This window comes from Trematomus bernacchii, unplaced genomic scaffold, assembly GCF_902827165.1.
Source record: "Trematomus bernacchii unplaced genomic scaffold, fTreBer1.1, whole genome shotgun sequence".
NCBI classification, from domain to species: domain Eukaryota; kingdom Metazoa; phylum Chordata; class Actinopteri; order Perciformes; family Nototheniidae; genus Trematomus; species Trematomus bernacchii.
The window spans coordinates 14,172,263-14,188,647 of record NW_022987593.1 but is presented as its reverse complement, the minus strand read 5'-3'; the positions used below and the strand labels follow the sequence as shown (position 1 = coordinate 14,188,647).

At 40.7% G+C, this 16,385-nt stretch overlaps 1 protein-coding gene and 1 pseudogene across 1 annotated transcript in view; one reads left to right on the top strand and one right to left on the bottom strand.

Moving 5' to 3' along the window:
- The window catches only part of LOC117481734 (E3 ubiquitin-protein ligase TRIM39-like), a 937,572-nt gene that overhangs the window by 398,001 nt on the left and 523,186 nt on the right, over positions 1-16,385 (top strand). The gene's annotated exons all lie outside the window — the stretch shown is intronic.
- LOC117481786 lies at positions 197-9,348 on the bottom strand (annotated as a pseudogene).

The window sequence follows — 16,385 nt, the reverse complement described above, 5'->3', positions numbered from 1 at the left end:
ATTAATTTGTTTATCTAAATATAGGGACAAAGGTAGAGTGCCACATTACTTGCACAGTACACAATGTTCAGATGACTTTGCCCAAAAGCAAACATTTAAGTTGCTTGAGTCAGACTCAGAAATATTAAACCACTTTTAAAATCAGACTCAAGTCATAAGGAAATCCATAAAGATATCTCACTGAAGAAAAGACACATTTGAATGAAATAAGCTTTATTTCAATGAGACTATATAACTACAGCTCTCAGGACATCAGGAGGAGGAAACAGCTAGCTTGGCTCTCATAGTTTTCCCACACTCTTAAAACCACTATGGTTTTTCTCCTTTGTGAACACGAAGATGTATTTTGAGATGACCTGATGTAGTGAACGTTTTCCCACACTCTTCACACCAGTACGGTTTTTCTCCTGTATGAATACGGTGATGTATTATGAGATCACTTGATGTAGTGAAAGTTGTCCCACAATCTTCACAGCTGTACGGTTTTTCTCCAGTATGAATACGTTGATGTATTTTGAGATGACTTGATTGAGTGAAAGTTGTCCCACACTCTTCACAGCTGTACGGTTTTTTCTCCAGTATGAATACGGTGATGTTTTTTGAGATGACCTGATGTAGTGAACGTTTTCCCACACTCTTCACACCAGTACGGTTTTTCTCCTGTATGAATACGGTGATGTATTATGAGATCACTTGATGTAGTGAACGTTTTCCCACACTCTTCACAGCTGTACGGTTTTTCTCCCGTGTGAATACGTTGATGTATTTTGAGAGCATCTGATCTAGTGAAAGTTGTCCCACACTCTTCACAGCTGTACGGTTTTTCTCCCGTGTGAATACGTTGATGTATTTTGAGATGACTTGATGTAGTGAAAGATGTCCCACACTCTTCACAGCTGTACGGTTTTTCTCCCGTGTGAATACGTTGATGTATTTTGAGATGACTTGATTGAGTGAAAGTTGTCCCACACTCTTCACAGCTGTACGGTTTTTCTCCCGTGTGAATACGTTGATGTATTTTGAGATGACTTGATGTAGTGAAAGATGTCCCACACTCTTCACAGCTGTACGGTTTTTCTCCCGTGTGAATACGTTGATGTATTTTGAGATGACTTGATTGAGTGAAAGTTGTCCCACACTCTTCACAGCTGTACGGTTTTTCTCCCGTGTGAATACGTTGATGTATTTTGAGAGCATCTGATCTAGTGAAAGTTGTCCCACACTCTTCACAGCTGTACGTTTTTTCTCCAGTATGAATACGCAGGTGACGCTTTAAATTTACAGATGTTGTAAATGATTTGTCACATTGCTGACAGCTGTGACGTCTCTCTCTTCCTTTCGGTTTCTAGAACAGAGGGACAGAGAAAGAGAGAAAGTTGATCTAAAAGCATGAATACACAAGTTAACACAATAAAAACTCACTTAGTATAAACCTTGAGTTAACAAAATACTACTTATCAACTGTTTGGGTTTATTATATTTGTATTATATTTGATACAGCAACATTCTAACCACAGTATATACCAGAGGTGGAGGACTCGAGTCACATGACATGAGTCGCATATTTTTTGACTTGAGACTTGCTTGACTAACATTGATAAAAAGACTTGACTTGTGTAGGGGTGTTGAGTTATTTGTTCAAGCACCGGATCGGCAAAACAGGAGAGTCTGTGAACCAGTCTGCCTTGACCTATGTATTCATGTCTGTGACTCACAGTATCTGCTGCCCGCAGCTGTTTTATAGAAGGAAAACCTCCCCCCCACACACACACCCCCCAGTAACTTGGGACTTGCACATGTATGACTTACTCCCACCTCTGGTATACAGGAGACAGAGGGAGACGGCATCCTGTCACCGCGAGTCTCAGTATGCTCCGTTCGTCTTGTGTTTTTTTTCGTCTAATTATTGTCTAAACTTTGTCGTGTCTTTATGAAACGTCATTTTGAGAGACCATGCTTTTGATCCTGTGGATTACATTTGCCTTCTGCAGACCATGCCTGGCCATACAACTTTCCAAGACACACCTGAGTGACAGCACGAACAGGTATGGCGAGGAGCCTCGGCCTCTACGCTGCTACAGCCGCGAGGCTATGCTAGAGCTACAATGCGATCGGCCTCCTACGAATACACCAAGCCATCTGTGCTCTTCGTTATTGGATGACATCCCTCGGGAGCCGCTTAGAAACATGGGGGGTATTGTTAGATACTATCTCTTTACGTTAGTGATGGGAATTCCGGCTCTTTTTAGTCATTTTACCACAGTTTATCACGGAGCCTCAGTTCACGCGCGAGCTCCGCGCTCATCGCGTCCAAATCGCGCACGTTCCGTGTTGTCCTGTGGCAGGCACCGCCGATGTCGGGGAAACGATCTTCAATACTCCGAAAATAATCCCACCTGACTCCTTTGCCCCTCCAACAGAGGGATGTCCTTGTCCTTTTTCCCTAGTCATTTTAAGCGATAGAAACTCTCGATCTTCTCTCGAATTATTTATTTTTCGGACGCTCTCTGCTCGAGTTCAGGGCGTTCCGAGCTGAATAATTGCGGCAAAACGCCCCCCCCCCTGGCGGAAACGCTTACTACAATCTACAATGCCTGAATCTCTCTTTGAAGTACCCAGATTTGATCTGTGGTGCCGATCATACTCCGAAAAGAATCAGACTCCTTTGCATACAGACTAACGGACCGTCCGCACAGCAGTGTTAAAAAAATCTTGAAACGCTTCTGCCCATTCACTTTGAATGGGGTGACGTCACTTTGCCTCACTTTTTGCCGAACTGCATTGTGGGCAGCAGAGCGGAGATTTTCAGGATTTTCAGGATTCAAAGTTGAGCAATGTTCAACTTTTGAAGCTGAGGTGGAAGCGTCAGCCAATCAAATCCCGTGTATGCAAATCTGACAGTTCAAGCGCTAGCCAATCAAACCGCGTGTATGCTGGGAGAGACATACCGCAGGTCATTTCCTCATATTCCAAAAAATGGAGGAGAAATTAGCGGTATGGGAATCACCCGGTGCTTTATGACCAGTCCCTATTTACCTACCGGGATATAAACCGGAGGAGCCAGGCATGGAGGGAGGTGGCAGAGACAGTGGTATGTTTTCGCCTGTTTGGGGAGTTTATATCCAGTTTACTTCAAACTTTTTTGCTTCGTATGTCGGGGGGCGGGAGATTCATGTGATTGGTTGTTGGTGCCTTGCTCGCAAAAAATCCCCAAGCTTCAGATACGCCCACCTCCAAGATTTTTTTAACGCTGCTGTGTGGACGGGCCGTAAGTGCTCACAGCCTGGCCATAGAAACATGCAGGTACAGAGACAGACAGGTGAGAGACAGAGGGAGACAGGTGACAGACAGAGACAGACACAGAGAGAGAGAGAGAGAGAGAGAGAGAGAGAGAGAGAGAGAGAGAGAGAGAGAGACACAGCCTGGCCATAGAAACAGGCAGGTACAAGAAAAAATGGCTGCCAAAAGAGGAGCGATCATGCCAACAGTGAGGAGGAACTGCTGTGGAGACAGAGCAGCACTTCCTCACAAAATGCCCAACTTTTGAAGCTATACGGAAACAATTCTTCCCAAAACTCAACCATAAGCATCCTCAAATATTTAAAAATTAAAATGAAAAAAAAAAAAATACTCCTGGGGGAATATAAAGAGAGCTGCATTGTTGCAGGACAGTTTGTCTCTGCCTGCCAGTTTCAGGGAATCGGACTGACCTGATACACCAGCTCTCACATCTTATATATCTTATGTATATATATATATCATATTTTATTTTGTATTAATGTATTATATGAATTAAATAAAAAATAAAGCAGTTCGTTTATAACTCAGGGTTCTTACACCTTTTCCAAAGTCAAATCCAAGCACTTTTCAAGCATTTTCAAGCTTGCAGCTTACAGCTGTTGTAAATTACATATTTATATACTCATACCAGAGTTCCCGTTAGCCGGTAATTACCGGACTATGACCGGTAAAATATGCTGAAGACCGGCAAATCTAAATCTCTCCGGTCAAAATAATTTCCCCTTTAGCACAATACCGCTTCAGTTGCGCCACTTATGTGACAGACAAGAAGAGTATGTGACAGACAAGAAGAGTATGTGACAGACAAGAATAGTCAATTCTAATGTCTAACACTTAATGTGGAGAAAGAGATGTCCTGTATGGTTTGATTGTGCGTTGATCTATTGGTAATGCCTCGGGGTTCCGGTGGGCATGTAAACAAATGCATAATGCTGCTGCGCTATACTTTGTGGCCTCACCCGGTTGCATAGCGACGCTTATTGTTTAGGTGTCTTTTAATAAGCAGGTAGTCATATCATTAGCTAGAACTAGCTAGATCTGATCGATATGGACATAAACGCGAGTGAAGTCTAATCTGACGGGAGAGAGAGATCAGCTGCTGCTGACGAGTCGACACGCAGCTCTGCATGATCACCTGCAGCGGTGAGCGGAACAAAACACACTTCAGGTTAGAATATCACACGTAGCTATTTTAATTACCTCTCAAACTACCTAAACTAGTTATAGATATGTTTAGTTTTACTGTCGGGTCACTCATTACCAGTGTTGGGCAAGTTACTTTTAAAAAGTAACTAGTAATAGTTATAGTTACTGCTCTCAAAAAAGTAACTAGTTACTTTATTAGTTACTAAATTATAAAAGTAACTAGTAACAAGTTACTTTACTTTAAAAATAATAACAATAAAAATACAAGTTTTTGTGTTGTTCTGTGGCACAGTAAGACTAGTTTTATAGCCCCATGTACATTAGTTAGGTGCTTCAGGAGATTGGCATTGCTGTTATTCGATGTGGACAATGCTTTCTGTCCTGCACACAGTTTACATTTGACCGTAATATTTTTTGCGTCCTTTATCCCCACAAATTGAAAATAGTGGTTATATCTCCAAGTTGTAAATGCGCTGCTGCTCTCGCTGATACTTGCATCTGCCATTGTGTGTGTGTGTGCTGGTGGTGGGCGTTGCCGTGTATGTGTGTGTGTTAGCAAGTGTTTGTGTGTCTGTGTATTTTCCCCATAAGGCAAGACCCGCCCAACTCTGTCTCTGATTGGCTTACCCTGAAATGTTACCCCGCGTTAACCAATCATCACTCCTCTCTGGTCACTTTCACTTTTCCATGGTACTGTGAGAGGACATCGCTGTATTCGCCTGTAAGTTACATCCACAGGGAGATTCGGTTCAGTTGGATCACATAATGTAACGCAGTAACGCACCCATTTAAATCACAGTAACTATAACGGCGTTACTGAATGGGAATAGGTAACTCGTAACGTTATTAGTTACCACAAAAGGTAGTTGCGTTACAGTAACGCGTTAGTTTGTAACGCGTTAGTCCCAACACTGCTCATTACTGATCCACGAGCTGCATGATACTGGCGGGCTGTCAGGAGAGGGAGAGAGCGCTCCGTGTTATTGTAAATTATTGTACACTTTTGAATAATGTAGTTAATCTACTATAATTAGTTTGTTTAATATCGAATCATGTCAATTTGTTTTAAAGCTCAATAAATAACAAAGAAGACCTTTGACCGGCACTTTTCTACTTTTGTCCGGAATATTTCAACTTTAACGGACATTTTGACCGGCGAAAAAATATTTTAACAGGAACTCTGACTCATACTCAAATGATTATTTCCCTACCTCACATTAAATCAGATGTTCTTTATGCTATAAACAACCAAATGTATGTTTCATAATAGCATTCTACATGAGGATGAACAATTAAAGAAAAGAAAACTAAGTTTAATATTTCAAAATGAGTGACCCATCTGTACGTAGACTGGGCATCCCATATAACCTGGCTGAGCCAATATAAAACAATCAGCCAAATAACTTTTCAATACATTATTGATTACTATTTTTGAGGTACTTTTAGGTTGGCAGTAAACATAAGTCAGAGGTAAATGGTGTACTTTTACTCCACTACATGTATTTAATACCTTTAGTTACTTTACAGATGTGGATCAATGATGTGAAATATAATCAAGTGTTAAATCAGACTTTAGTTCCACCTGGAGTAAATTCACAAGCTACCCTGCAGTATACAAAGTCATTCAAACTAGCTGCACCTTTACCAGCTTTGATGACACTTTAATGATCAATCATTATAAAACATATCATATATAATTATTAGGGATGCTTCGATCGCCCATTCGTTTTTCGAATGCCAGGAAGTATTCTTGCCTCGCTTCTGAAGCAAGATGCTCGGCAAACATGTGCTACCAAGCAAGCGTACTCGCGATTGAGAAACACCCAGTGTGTCTCTTTTGGGTCACTTTGCCAGTCCCAAGCCCAGATAAAGAAGGAAGGTAGCAATTCCATCCCACATATCCATTTTTTTTATTAAATGTGACTAATTCTTTAACAATACTGGACAACATGTATGTATGTAATGTTGGTCTCTACAAAGCATTAAAGTCATCAAGTGATGGACACACATAAACATTTAAAAAAAAAGAATCAACAGAAGGAAGTTCATTTGTAGTTCTAAACACATTAAGGGTGTTTTTTTCTTCACTTTTTGTATATAAAATATGCAAATTAGGCGATGACGTCATTTAGCGACTTCTAGCTACTTTTAGGACAGCCAATAGCTACTTTCCTTACTATGGAGTTGGCAACACTGCTTCCATTTAAAGTGATGTTTAAAACTCAGTTAATGGGGCTCATTCACTGGCGCTTCCACAAACAACCAACATAATTATTAAATTAAAATGAAGTACATTATTCAAGTTTACATTAACTTGGGATAATAACACGGGAGAAATGAGCGGAAGCGCTCTCTTTTCCTCTCTCCCCCTCTCTCTCTCTCCCCTGACAGCCTGTCAGTATCTCCTGCAGCTCACTGATCCAGTAATGAGTGACCCGACAGTGAAGAATAAATATATTTATAACTAGTTTAGCTTGTTCCAGAGGTAGATAAAATAGCTAAGTGCGTTAGGTCTAACTCTTAATGTGTGTTCTGCTCCGCTCACCGGTCCGTCACAGCGGGTGGAGCTGCAGGATTTCTGCTTCACACACGTTGCATACCGCTATTTTATTGTCATTTTTGGACACTTAAAATACTGCCAGACTAGTGAAGCCATTTTGGCGAGCTTGTTTTACCGCGCACAGAGAAAAGTGTCATGTATTTTACATGCAACGTTAGCCTAATCTAAAATGCTCTACTACGGCGTACCTTTCGTGGGGTGTGTGGCTCGTCAGCGCAGACTCTCGCATCGTTATGTTTGCACACTTTGCAGGAGGCTACTCTTGGGCTTGACCCTCGTCTTAGCCATGGCTTGTATTTGTCTTCTGCTAGCCAACGCTCGTTGAAACGGCAACATCCTGGCATACTGTCATCTATCACTCATCAGAATGCCCAGGTCACACACGTAACAAAAACACTTGTCGGTCACGCGAATAGCGCGGGAAGGCCGGAGCGGAGCTGTTTTATGTAAAAGCGAAGCAATTAAGCGCGCTCCGACTTCTTTATTTTCTTTTAATCTAAAAATCGAAGTAAAGCATTTACAATTTCAAGCACTTTATCCCAAATTCAAGCACCATTCCCTAAATTCAAGCACTTTTCAAACCTTGAAAACACCTCGTACAATTTCAAGCATTTTCAAGGATTTCCAGCACCCGTACGAACCCTGATAACTGTTTATTTGTGTGTATTTTTGTATAGATGTTGCAACTATACAGAGCTTTGGCAATACTGTATGTAACTATGGTCATGCTAATAAAGATATTATTGAATTTAATTGACTGCCCTTTATACATGTAGCTGTGGCTGACAACAAATAATGTTATTATGAATACATGTGCCTCCGAGTCCTGCATGAACTGTGCATAGACTGTATTTTAACATTGGTCATATGGTGGTATTGGAGAACCAACTATTTTTCAGGTGGTACTTGGTGTAAAAAGGTTGAGAACCACTGGCCTAGAGAATTTGGGTGTATTTGACTGTTTGTTGTTTACGTGCCTCCCAGCGGCCGGCTCCATCGCTGACTGTGTTCACGAGCTGCAACTCAGCCACCCCGATGCACCGGCAATAGTGCTCGGGGACATGAAGCAATGTCGCCTGGAGACTGTGTTACCTGGGTTCCAGCAGTATGTTAGGGATCACAGCAGGAAAGACAATATCCTGGACAAATGCTTTGTTAATGATAAAGTAGCCTATGTGTCTAAATACAGACCACCAATACTGAACTCTGATCATAATGTTGTGAATATGATACCAGTGTATAAGACCAAACTGAAGGGAAGTCAACCAGAAAAGAAAGTAATAAGGACATGGACAAATTAAAGTAGGGAACAGTTGAAAGCCTGTTTTGATTGGACAGATTGGGACATTTTTCAGGAAGGTTCACTAGATGAAATAACTACTATACTAATTGTCTATTACCATCTGGACGGGGACAACAGCTGGAAATTAGCCATGTCGGCTAAAGCTGCTCCATTTACTGTTTTTGTGACAGTTCATCGATGGGGACTGTCCACGACACTATAAATAAATAAACTAAAAACTAAACTAAACTAAAAAACTACTGTTACCAAAGACTATATTAACTTCTGTGTTCCCACTAAAGAAATACAAATCTATCCAAGTAATAAATCATATGTGACTAAGGACATTAAAGGGCCCATGTCATGGCCATTTCCACTGATCATAATTCCATTGTTGAGGTCTACTAGAATAGATTTATATTGTGCAATTTTCCAAACTCACATTGGTTTCTCATACAGCATCTCTGTAAACTACGTGTATTCACTGAATTTCACTCTCTGCCTTTAACGGCTCGTTGTAGCTCCAATAGCTCCAGCCCCCACCCTCCCTGTGAGCACAGTGTGCTCTGATTGGTCGGGACGTTGTGAATCGCGCTGAGTTCCGTGGAGGTGTTGTTTCCTTGTTAGCGATACACAGCCAAACTCATCCTGAGCACACACAAAGTCACAGCCGAAGTAGTTTCGCCAGTTCACGCGCGTGCTCCACTAGCACCCCTCGTCAAGGCTCGCCGGCAGTACACTTTCCGTCACAGGAACACGCTTTGCTGGCGGCGAAAAGAATCCCACCAGACTCCTTTGCCCCTCCAACAGAGGGATGTCCTTGTCCTTTTCGTCATTTCAAGCAATAAAAACTCTTTTGGACGCCCTCGGCTCGAGTTCAGGGCGTTCCGAGCTGAATAAGGGCGTCAAATGACGGCAAGACGCCCGCCTGGCGGAAACGCTGGAATTAGGAATATATTGTGATGAAGTGCACACTGACCTGAGCTCCAGGGGTCTCCTTGTTCTCCTCCATGCTGCTCTCCTTCTCCGGCTGGGTCTCTGAAATAATCAACACAACTACAGCTGACACAAAACAAGACAACTTAATACAACCGACAGACACAACAAAACTAATCTACAGCTACTTCGTAGGTTCATAGCAGAGGTGAGAAGTAACTAAGTACATTTACTCAAGTACTGTACTTAAGTACTATTTAGAGGTACTTTTACTTTACTTGAGTATTTCCATTTAATGCTACTTTGTCTGCGACAATAGGAGACAGTAATAAAGCTGCTTCACTGAAGAGGAGAAACTCACGGCTCCAGAAACAACAAGTCAATAAACTGAGGATTCATCCTGTAACATAAAGGAGTTACCTAACAGAAACCAGTATGCTAACGGTAATAAAGAAGAGTTACCGTACTAAAACAATATGCTGAAGGTAAAAAGGTAGCGTTTACTCAAACTAAACGGTATGCATATAACTTATGAGTATACTGTGGGATAAATAATGTTAGAGAAAGTAATTAAGGTATTTCCTCCACCTGAATGAGAATAAAAGACACACACTTATATTGCTTATATTTAGTGTTTTATCACATTATGTGCAGTGCCTTGTCTTATATATGCTGCTGTGACGTAAACATGTTCCAAATTGATCAATTTAGTCAATGTGATGCTAAGCAGAGGAGAAAATGATAGAAAGGTCAGATAGTTATTAACGTTACATGCAAATAACTTTAACCATTACGATAAAAAGTTATTATTATTAAATTATTATTAATATAATACAAATATTTAGATATAATTCTTCATAATCTGTGTAGCAACTTACATTCTAATTTACAGCTCACAGTTTGTTCATTTTTATTTCATTAAAATGACTTTATTCACATAGAAAGTGACATTAATGGTTGTTTGAACCACGGTTATAACGCTATCTGTGTCATTAACTATCACTAAGTTAACACAGAAAGCAAACATTAGCTAGTGAGACTGTTTAATGTACTCCATGTATACAGTATTTTCGGTATATTGTGTATTCTTTAGATACTCTAGTCATGTGTCCTGTGTGTAAACTTGCTGCTAATGCTTCATTTTTATTATATCTTATTGCATCTTTTAAATATGTTTAACTTGTGTAATGCCTGAAAACACTTCTGCTGTGACACAATCATTTCCCAGTTTAAGATAAATCATTATTTAAATAAAGTATATATATTTATATATTTTAATGAGCTAAACTGTCGCTTAGCTTAGCGTTAGCTGCTAACTGAAGAACCCCATTCATTTCAATGGGAAAAATGCTACGTCACGGTGAGTGGCGATGCTAATAAGCTAGTTAGCATATATTTAAAACCATATCTATGGTAAAGAGCACCAACACAACAACTCAAACTGTCTTAAAGACAACTGGTGTAATAAATAACTAACATAAAGTCAGCTGAGCATTACAAATAAACTGTTACTCACCCAGAGCCAAACTAGAATAATAACTGTAGCTGTTAGCCGTTAGCTGTTAGCTGTTAGCGATAGCTTTTAGACTTTAGCTCTTATCCGATGGCTTTTAGCCTTTATTTAAAGATAATTTGAGACTATTTTTGTCACACATTTTAAGTTTTTTTGTGAGTTTCTTTCTTCCAAGATTACAGCTGTTGTGTTAAATAAGATAACTTCTTGTGAGGGCTACAAGCCTCACAAACGAACACACATCCTAAAGGTTATGCTTTTGTTTACATCAGACATACACAGACACATTGATTTGAAACAGCTTTGTTTTTGCTAGATTGATTGCACGCAATATTGTTTAAAATATCTATTGTTAATTGTGTTGTGTGTAATCATATTGTCAGTGTCTTACAGCTCACCTTGCTCCTGGCCAAAGGCTGCGCTGATGGAAAACACCTGCCTTCATAGATGTGTCAGCTAATTGGACTACGCCATTCCTCTCAAACCCTGAGGGGTGTTTAAAGAGGCCACTCCATTTAAGCAACCCTTTTTTTTTAGAGCCTGTTCCCCCTGCACGCAACAATGGACTGGCCAGTAGGGCTATACATTCCTGCAGTGTGGAGATGAGGGGGGGTATGTGAGTTGCTCTTGGGCAGAAGAGCACACAGGATGTCACCCATTTTTGTGACGTTTTGTTTATGCGTTAAATGCTAGATTGTGTATGTTTATATCTTTTTGTTTAAACCTAATTTATTTTATTACCCATCTTAAAACTGTACATATATTGGGTAAATAAAATCCTTATTTTTGAAATATGTCTGAAAAAAACATGTATACAGTATAATAATATTCAATGGTTAGACTAACTGTAGGTCTAAGTTCAGTCAAATTGAGTGAAAGAGAAATGGTGCAAATCACTTTATTAAATATTTCAGCAGGAGATGTCCTTTCTCACAGTGACAGAAACAAATGTTGTTTTTAGATCTGATTAGTTCAACCTGCGCAGAGAAACTCCCCACTGTATAAAACAGCCAATCACTCAAGACCTTTTCCAACCACAGCCATATTACTCATAACTTCCTCTTAGACAAGACTGTTTTTAAGTCGTATGTGACACAACAGAGTTCACCAGCTGCAGAGATGCTGCTTTGTCTCTACTTCCTGCTGCTCGCTGCATGCTTCTCTATCAGCTATACAGGTAAGAATAACTATTTTAAACAGGTCTTTATTAAAATATTCATACATTTGGAGTTCTGGGCTTCTGCCTTGTTTTCATTCATCAATCAGAGCAGACTGGGCTCTGGTTTCAGACAGAGGGGGAAAAGAGGTGCTGCAGCACAGGCAGTATGAGAAAAATAAAGAGCTTTTTGAACATTAAAGTATGGAGACATGTCCCAGTAGAGACACTCCATACAATATGAACCTGAAAATAAGCAGAATACGGCGTCTTTAAACTGGTTATTCTTGAAGTCACTGAAAAGTTTGAAATAATCCTGAACAGGTAACAGTGCAGACGGGCATGAAGGCTACACTGCCCTGTCCTCATAAGAAAGGAGATGTAAAATGGAGTTGGCTTAACCGGGGTAATGGTAGATATCTGCCTCTTGTCACTATAGAAAATGGCAAAGTGATCATCATTGACAAACACTTTGCTTTCGGATCAGATAATTCACTGGTGATAGAAAATGTTACACATGGAATAATGTATTTTTGTAATAACTACCAGATATTTCTGAAAGTAATGAAGGATCCTATGGTGGATCTTAAAGCTGGATTTAAACCAGTCACACAAAGAAACAAGGGACTGGGTAGTGACTCAGGACAGGAGGGAACCACTGCAGAACCAGAGAACCAACCACGATCTGACTTTTGGAAAGTACCCGTACGAGTAGCGGTTGTGGCTGCTTTGGCTTCTGGGGATCATAACCCTGAGACACTTCTTCAAAAACAGAAAAAAGAGAACCCCCAACGATGACAAAGCTGAACCTGAGCAGATCTACGAGGAGATTCAAGACAGTGAGCAACAGCCTGGTAGGGAGTCAAGTACAGATGTGTGAACAGGCCAGCAGCTGGAGGAGGCAGCAGGGATGAGTGTGTGTATCACCTCACCCAACTTCCACTTTACACAGGAAATGTCAGTGAATAAACCACACTTATTATGACCAGTACATTCTGCTAGTTATATTTCCCACCTGTTTATGAGATAGAGGAACATAGAAGCTGGTCATCACTCATCTCCTGCCGTGTGAAAAACACCCTCAGAAACCGCTGTGTTTTCTAACAAACTTAGAGGGGGACTTTTTACAGAAAAAACCAACACGTATTAGTGTTTGTGCTGACACATTTGGGTAACTGTAGAGTTCAAATGGAGCATTTCAGACAAAGGATGAATACAAATATTAAATAAAATATTAAAGCTTGTAAACATGTTCTAGTAGAAACCCATAATACAAGTAGTTACCTGAACATGAGCATACTTAGTGATCTTTTTTAAGAAGACACAACTTCCATGAGTTTCTTTTAAACGTTCTTATAAAAGCAATAGAAAACATCCTCACTGGAAACATTACAAACTGGCATGTGATGTGCACATCGCAGACGGGTTGCTCTGCAGAGTGTCAGTATAAGATTGGTGAGAAGAGGAGCCTGAAGGATATTTAAGACAATATATATGCCCCAGCAGCAGCCTGTTCACAACACTGATGTTTGGAAAGCAGTACAGGAGTATCCACAGCTGAACATCCAGACTACAGAGCAGCTTCCTTCCTCAGGCATCCTCTGCAACCTGCCAAAAGATTACATATTTTAAATACATACGCTATATTCAAATACACACTGCAGAAGTTCTCCAACAAAATTTTCTGTAAATATATAAGAACAGGTCAGGCCCTATATGGTCGGGCCTTGAAAACACATCTACAAAAGCATGTTTTGTATATATCTGAGACCAGGGGCGGCGCCAGGCGGTAGCTTGCAGTTGCTACAGCAACAGCAACAATTGGCCTAGCAACTGCTAAGCAACCCCAAGAAATGTATGTTTTCTTTTTATCTATGTGAAATTCATAATTTGAAAAATGATGGATTCGAAAATGATATGCTGCAGTACAGTACAAGTAGCCGACTTCTGGGTGTTTCATTCAAGCTCGGCTCCGTGTGTGTGGCAAGAGCGCAGGAGTGAGTGAGAGTGAGACAGACAGACAGACAGACAGACAGACAGACAGACAGACACACACACACACACACACACACACACACACACACCCTGGCCATAGAAACAGGCAGGTACAAGAAAACATGGCTGCCAAAAGAGGAGCGATCATGCCAACAGTGAGGAGGAACTGCTGTGGAGACAGAGCAGCACTTCCTCACAAAATGCCCAACTTTTGAAGCTAAACGGAAACAAATCTTCCCAAAACTCAACCATAAGCAACTCACCCGGTTGCATAGCGACGCTTATTGTTTAGGTGTCTTTTAATAAGCAGGTAGCCATATCATTAGCTAGAACTAGCTAGATCTGATCGATATGGACATAAACGCGAGTGAAGTCTAATCTGACGGGAGAGAGATCAGCTGCTGCAGACGAGTCGACACGCGTCTCTGCATGATCACCTGCAGCGGTGAGCGGAACAAAACACACACTTCAGGTTAGAATATCACAGCTATTTTAATTACCTCTCAAACTACCTAAACTAGTTATAGATATGTTTAGTTTTACTGTCGTGTCACTCATTACCAGTGTTGGGCAAGTTACTTTAAAAAAGTAACTAGTAATAGTTATAGTTACTGCTCTCAAAAAAGTAACTAGTTACTTTATTAGTTACTAAATTATAAAAGTAACTAGTAACAAGTTACTTTACTTTAAAAATAATAACAATAAAAATACAAGTTTTTGTGTTGTTCTGTGGCACAGTAAGACTAGTTTTATAGCCCCATGTACATTAGTTAGGTGCTTCAGGAGATTGGCATTGCTGTTATTCGATGTGGACAATGCTTTCTGTTCTGCACACAGTTTACATTTGACCGTAATATTTTTTGCGTCCTTTATCCCCACAAATTGAAAATAGTGGTTATATCTCCAAGTTGTAAATGCGCTGCTGCTCTCGCTGATACTTGCATCTGCCATTGTGTGTGTGTGTGTGCTGGTGGTGGGCGTTGCCGTGCAGGGGCGGACTGGCCATCTGTAGAATCTGGAGAACCACAGAACGGCCGGTGGTCAAGGGCAGTTGACGGCCGGCCGGCCCTTTAATTGTTTTTGGTTTAACTTCATCATTTAAGTTGCGCTTCCGGCCGACAGAGGGCGACAGCGGCCGCTAATGCAGTTGTGTGGTTCTTATCTGTCAAATAATCACACACGAAGAAGAAAAAAGACCGGCCACACAGACGCCGCAGCAGACAGGGAGAATGACAAAACATGGATAAAAACCTAAGAAAAAGGAAAGAAAAAGGTGGCGCCGAGAAGGCAAGAGAAAATAAGGTGAAGTTACTCGCAGGTAATGCTAATAAATGTCGCAAATTGACAGACCTTTTTGGCAGCAGTGGTGCTACAACTACAAGCACTATCATCACCAGCAGCTTAGAACAAGTGCATGATGAAGACGAGAATGATGAGGGCGCGATGTCATATATACAGCCAGCCTCCTGCGTTCATGAGGGACAGAGAGTTGAGCTGGTGGAAGAACCAGCTCAACTGGCACATGCAAGTGCAGGGCAAGAGCAAGAGGTGGTAAGTACTATAGAGAAGCAGTGGCGTTTTTATATGTACAAAAGTGGTGGGGCACAAAAAACGTAGATGTCTATAAGCTTCTGCAGTGACGTGCAGTGATGTGCAGTGAGGTTCATGGCTGGTGAGGCACTGGCACTGACTCTTCAGGTTTACAAATATTATATTTTGACCTAAACCAAAATATAATATTATTTTCAAAAGCTTTTTTTGTCTGATGCTTCGATTAATTTTAAACAGACAGTTCAACAAAAGGATACCCAAAAAATGTCATTTTATCATTTAAATATTGAATTGTTCTCTCTTAGTAAGATCCCATTTTCAATAAAATGGCGGTCTTACCTTGACTTGAAGATGAAGTCCATTTGCCTATCCTTCTGGACAAACATTTCTATTACTTTTTTGTAAAAGTCCTCCTTATGTTCTTGTAGTTTCAAAAGTCTATCATAAATCTAATCCATAGATTTATGATAAAAAAATTATATAAGTAGGGTAGACATGTGGATGTTATCCGGCTGAACAAAACGTGCATTTATCTAACAGGTACGTTTCCCACAGATCTTATTTCGAGCTATTTTCTAAAATCCTCTGGAGAAATCTCATTGTTTTTTTGTGCTTACTTCCTGGTTTTAGGACGCGTCACTGCAGCTCTCTCGTCTCCTCTTCACACAGCACACTTTTCGCGGCACACGTACTTACAGCCAATCAGCTTTGAATGATTTGAGATGACGTATGGTGGGGATGGTAGCTCCATGCCCCTCTGGTCATTATTTTTTTGCCACACACATTTCATTACAAAATACTCTGAGCATGCGCAGTGAAGTTTTTACAGTCACCGTTGACTTCACAGCGAGAGGAAGGGGCATAATCAGGTTTTGTCCCACATGGCTCTAAACAGCTCAATAGGCACACACTGTGACTGTAGACACACTAATTAGAAGAACACAGA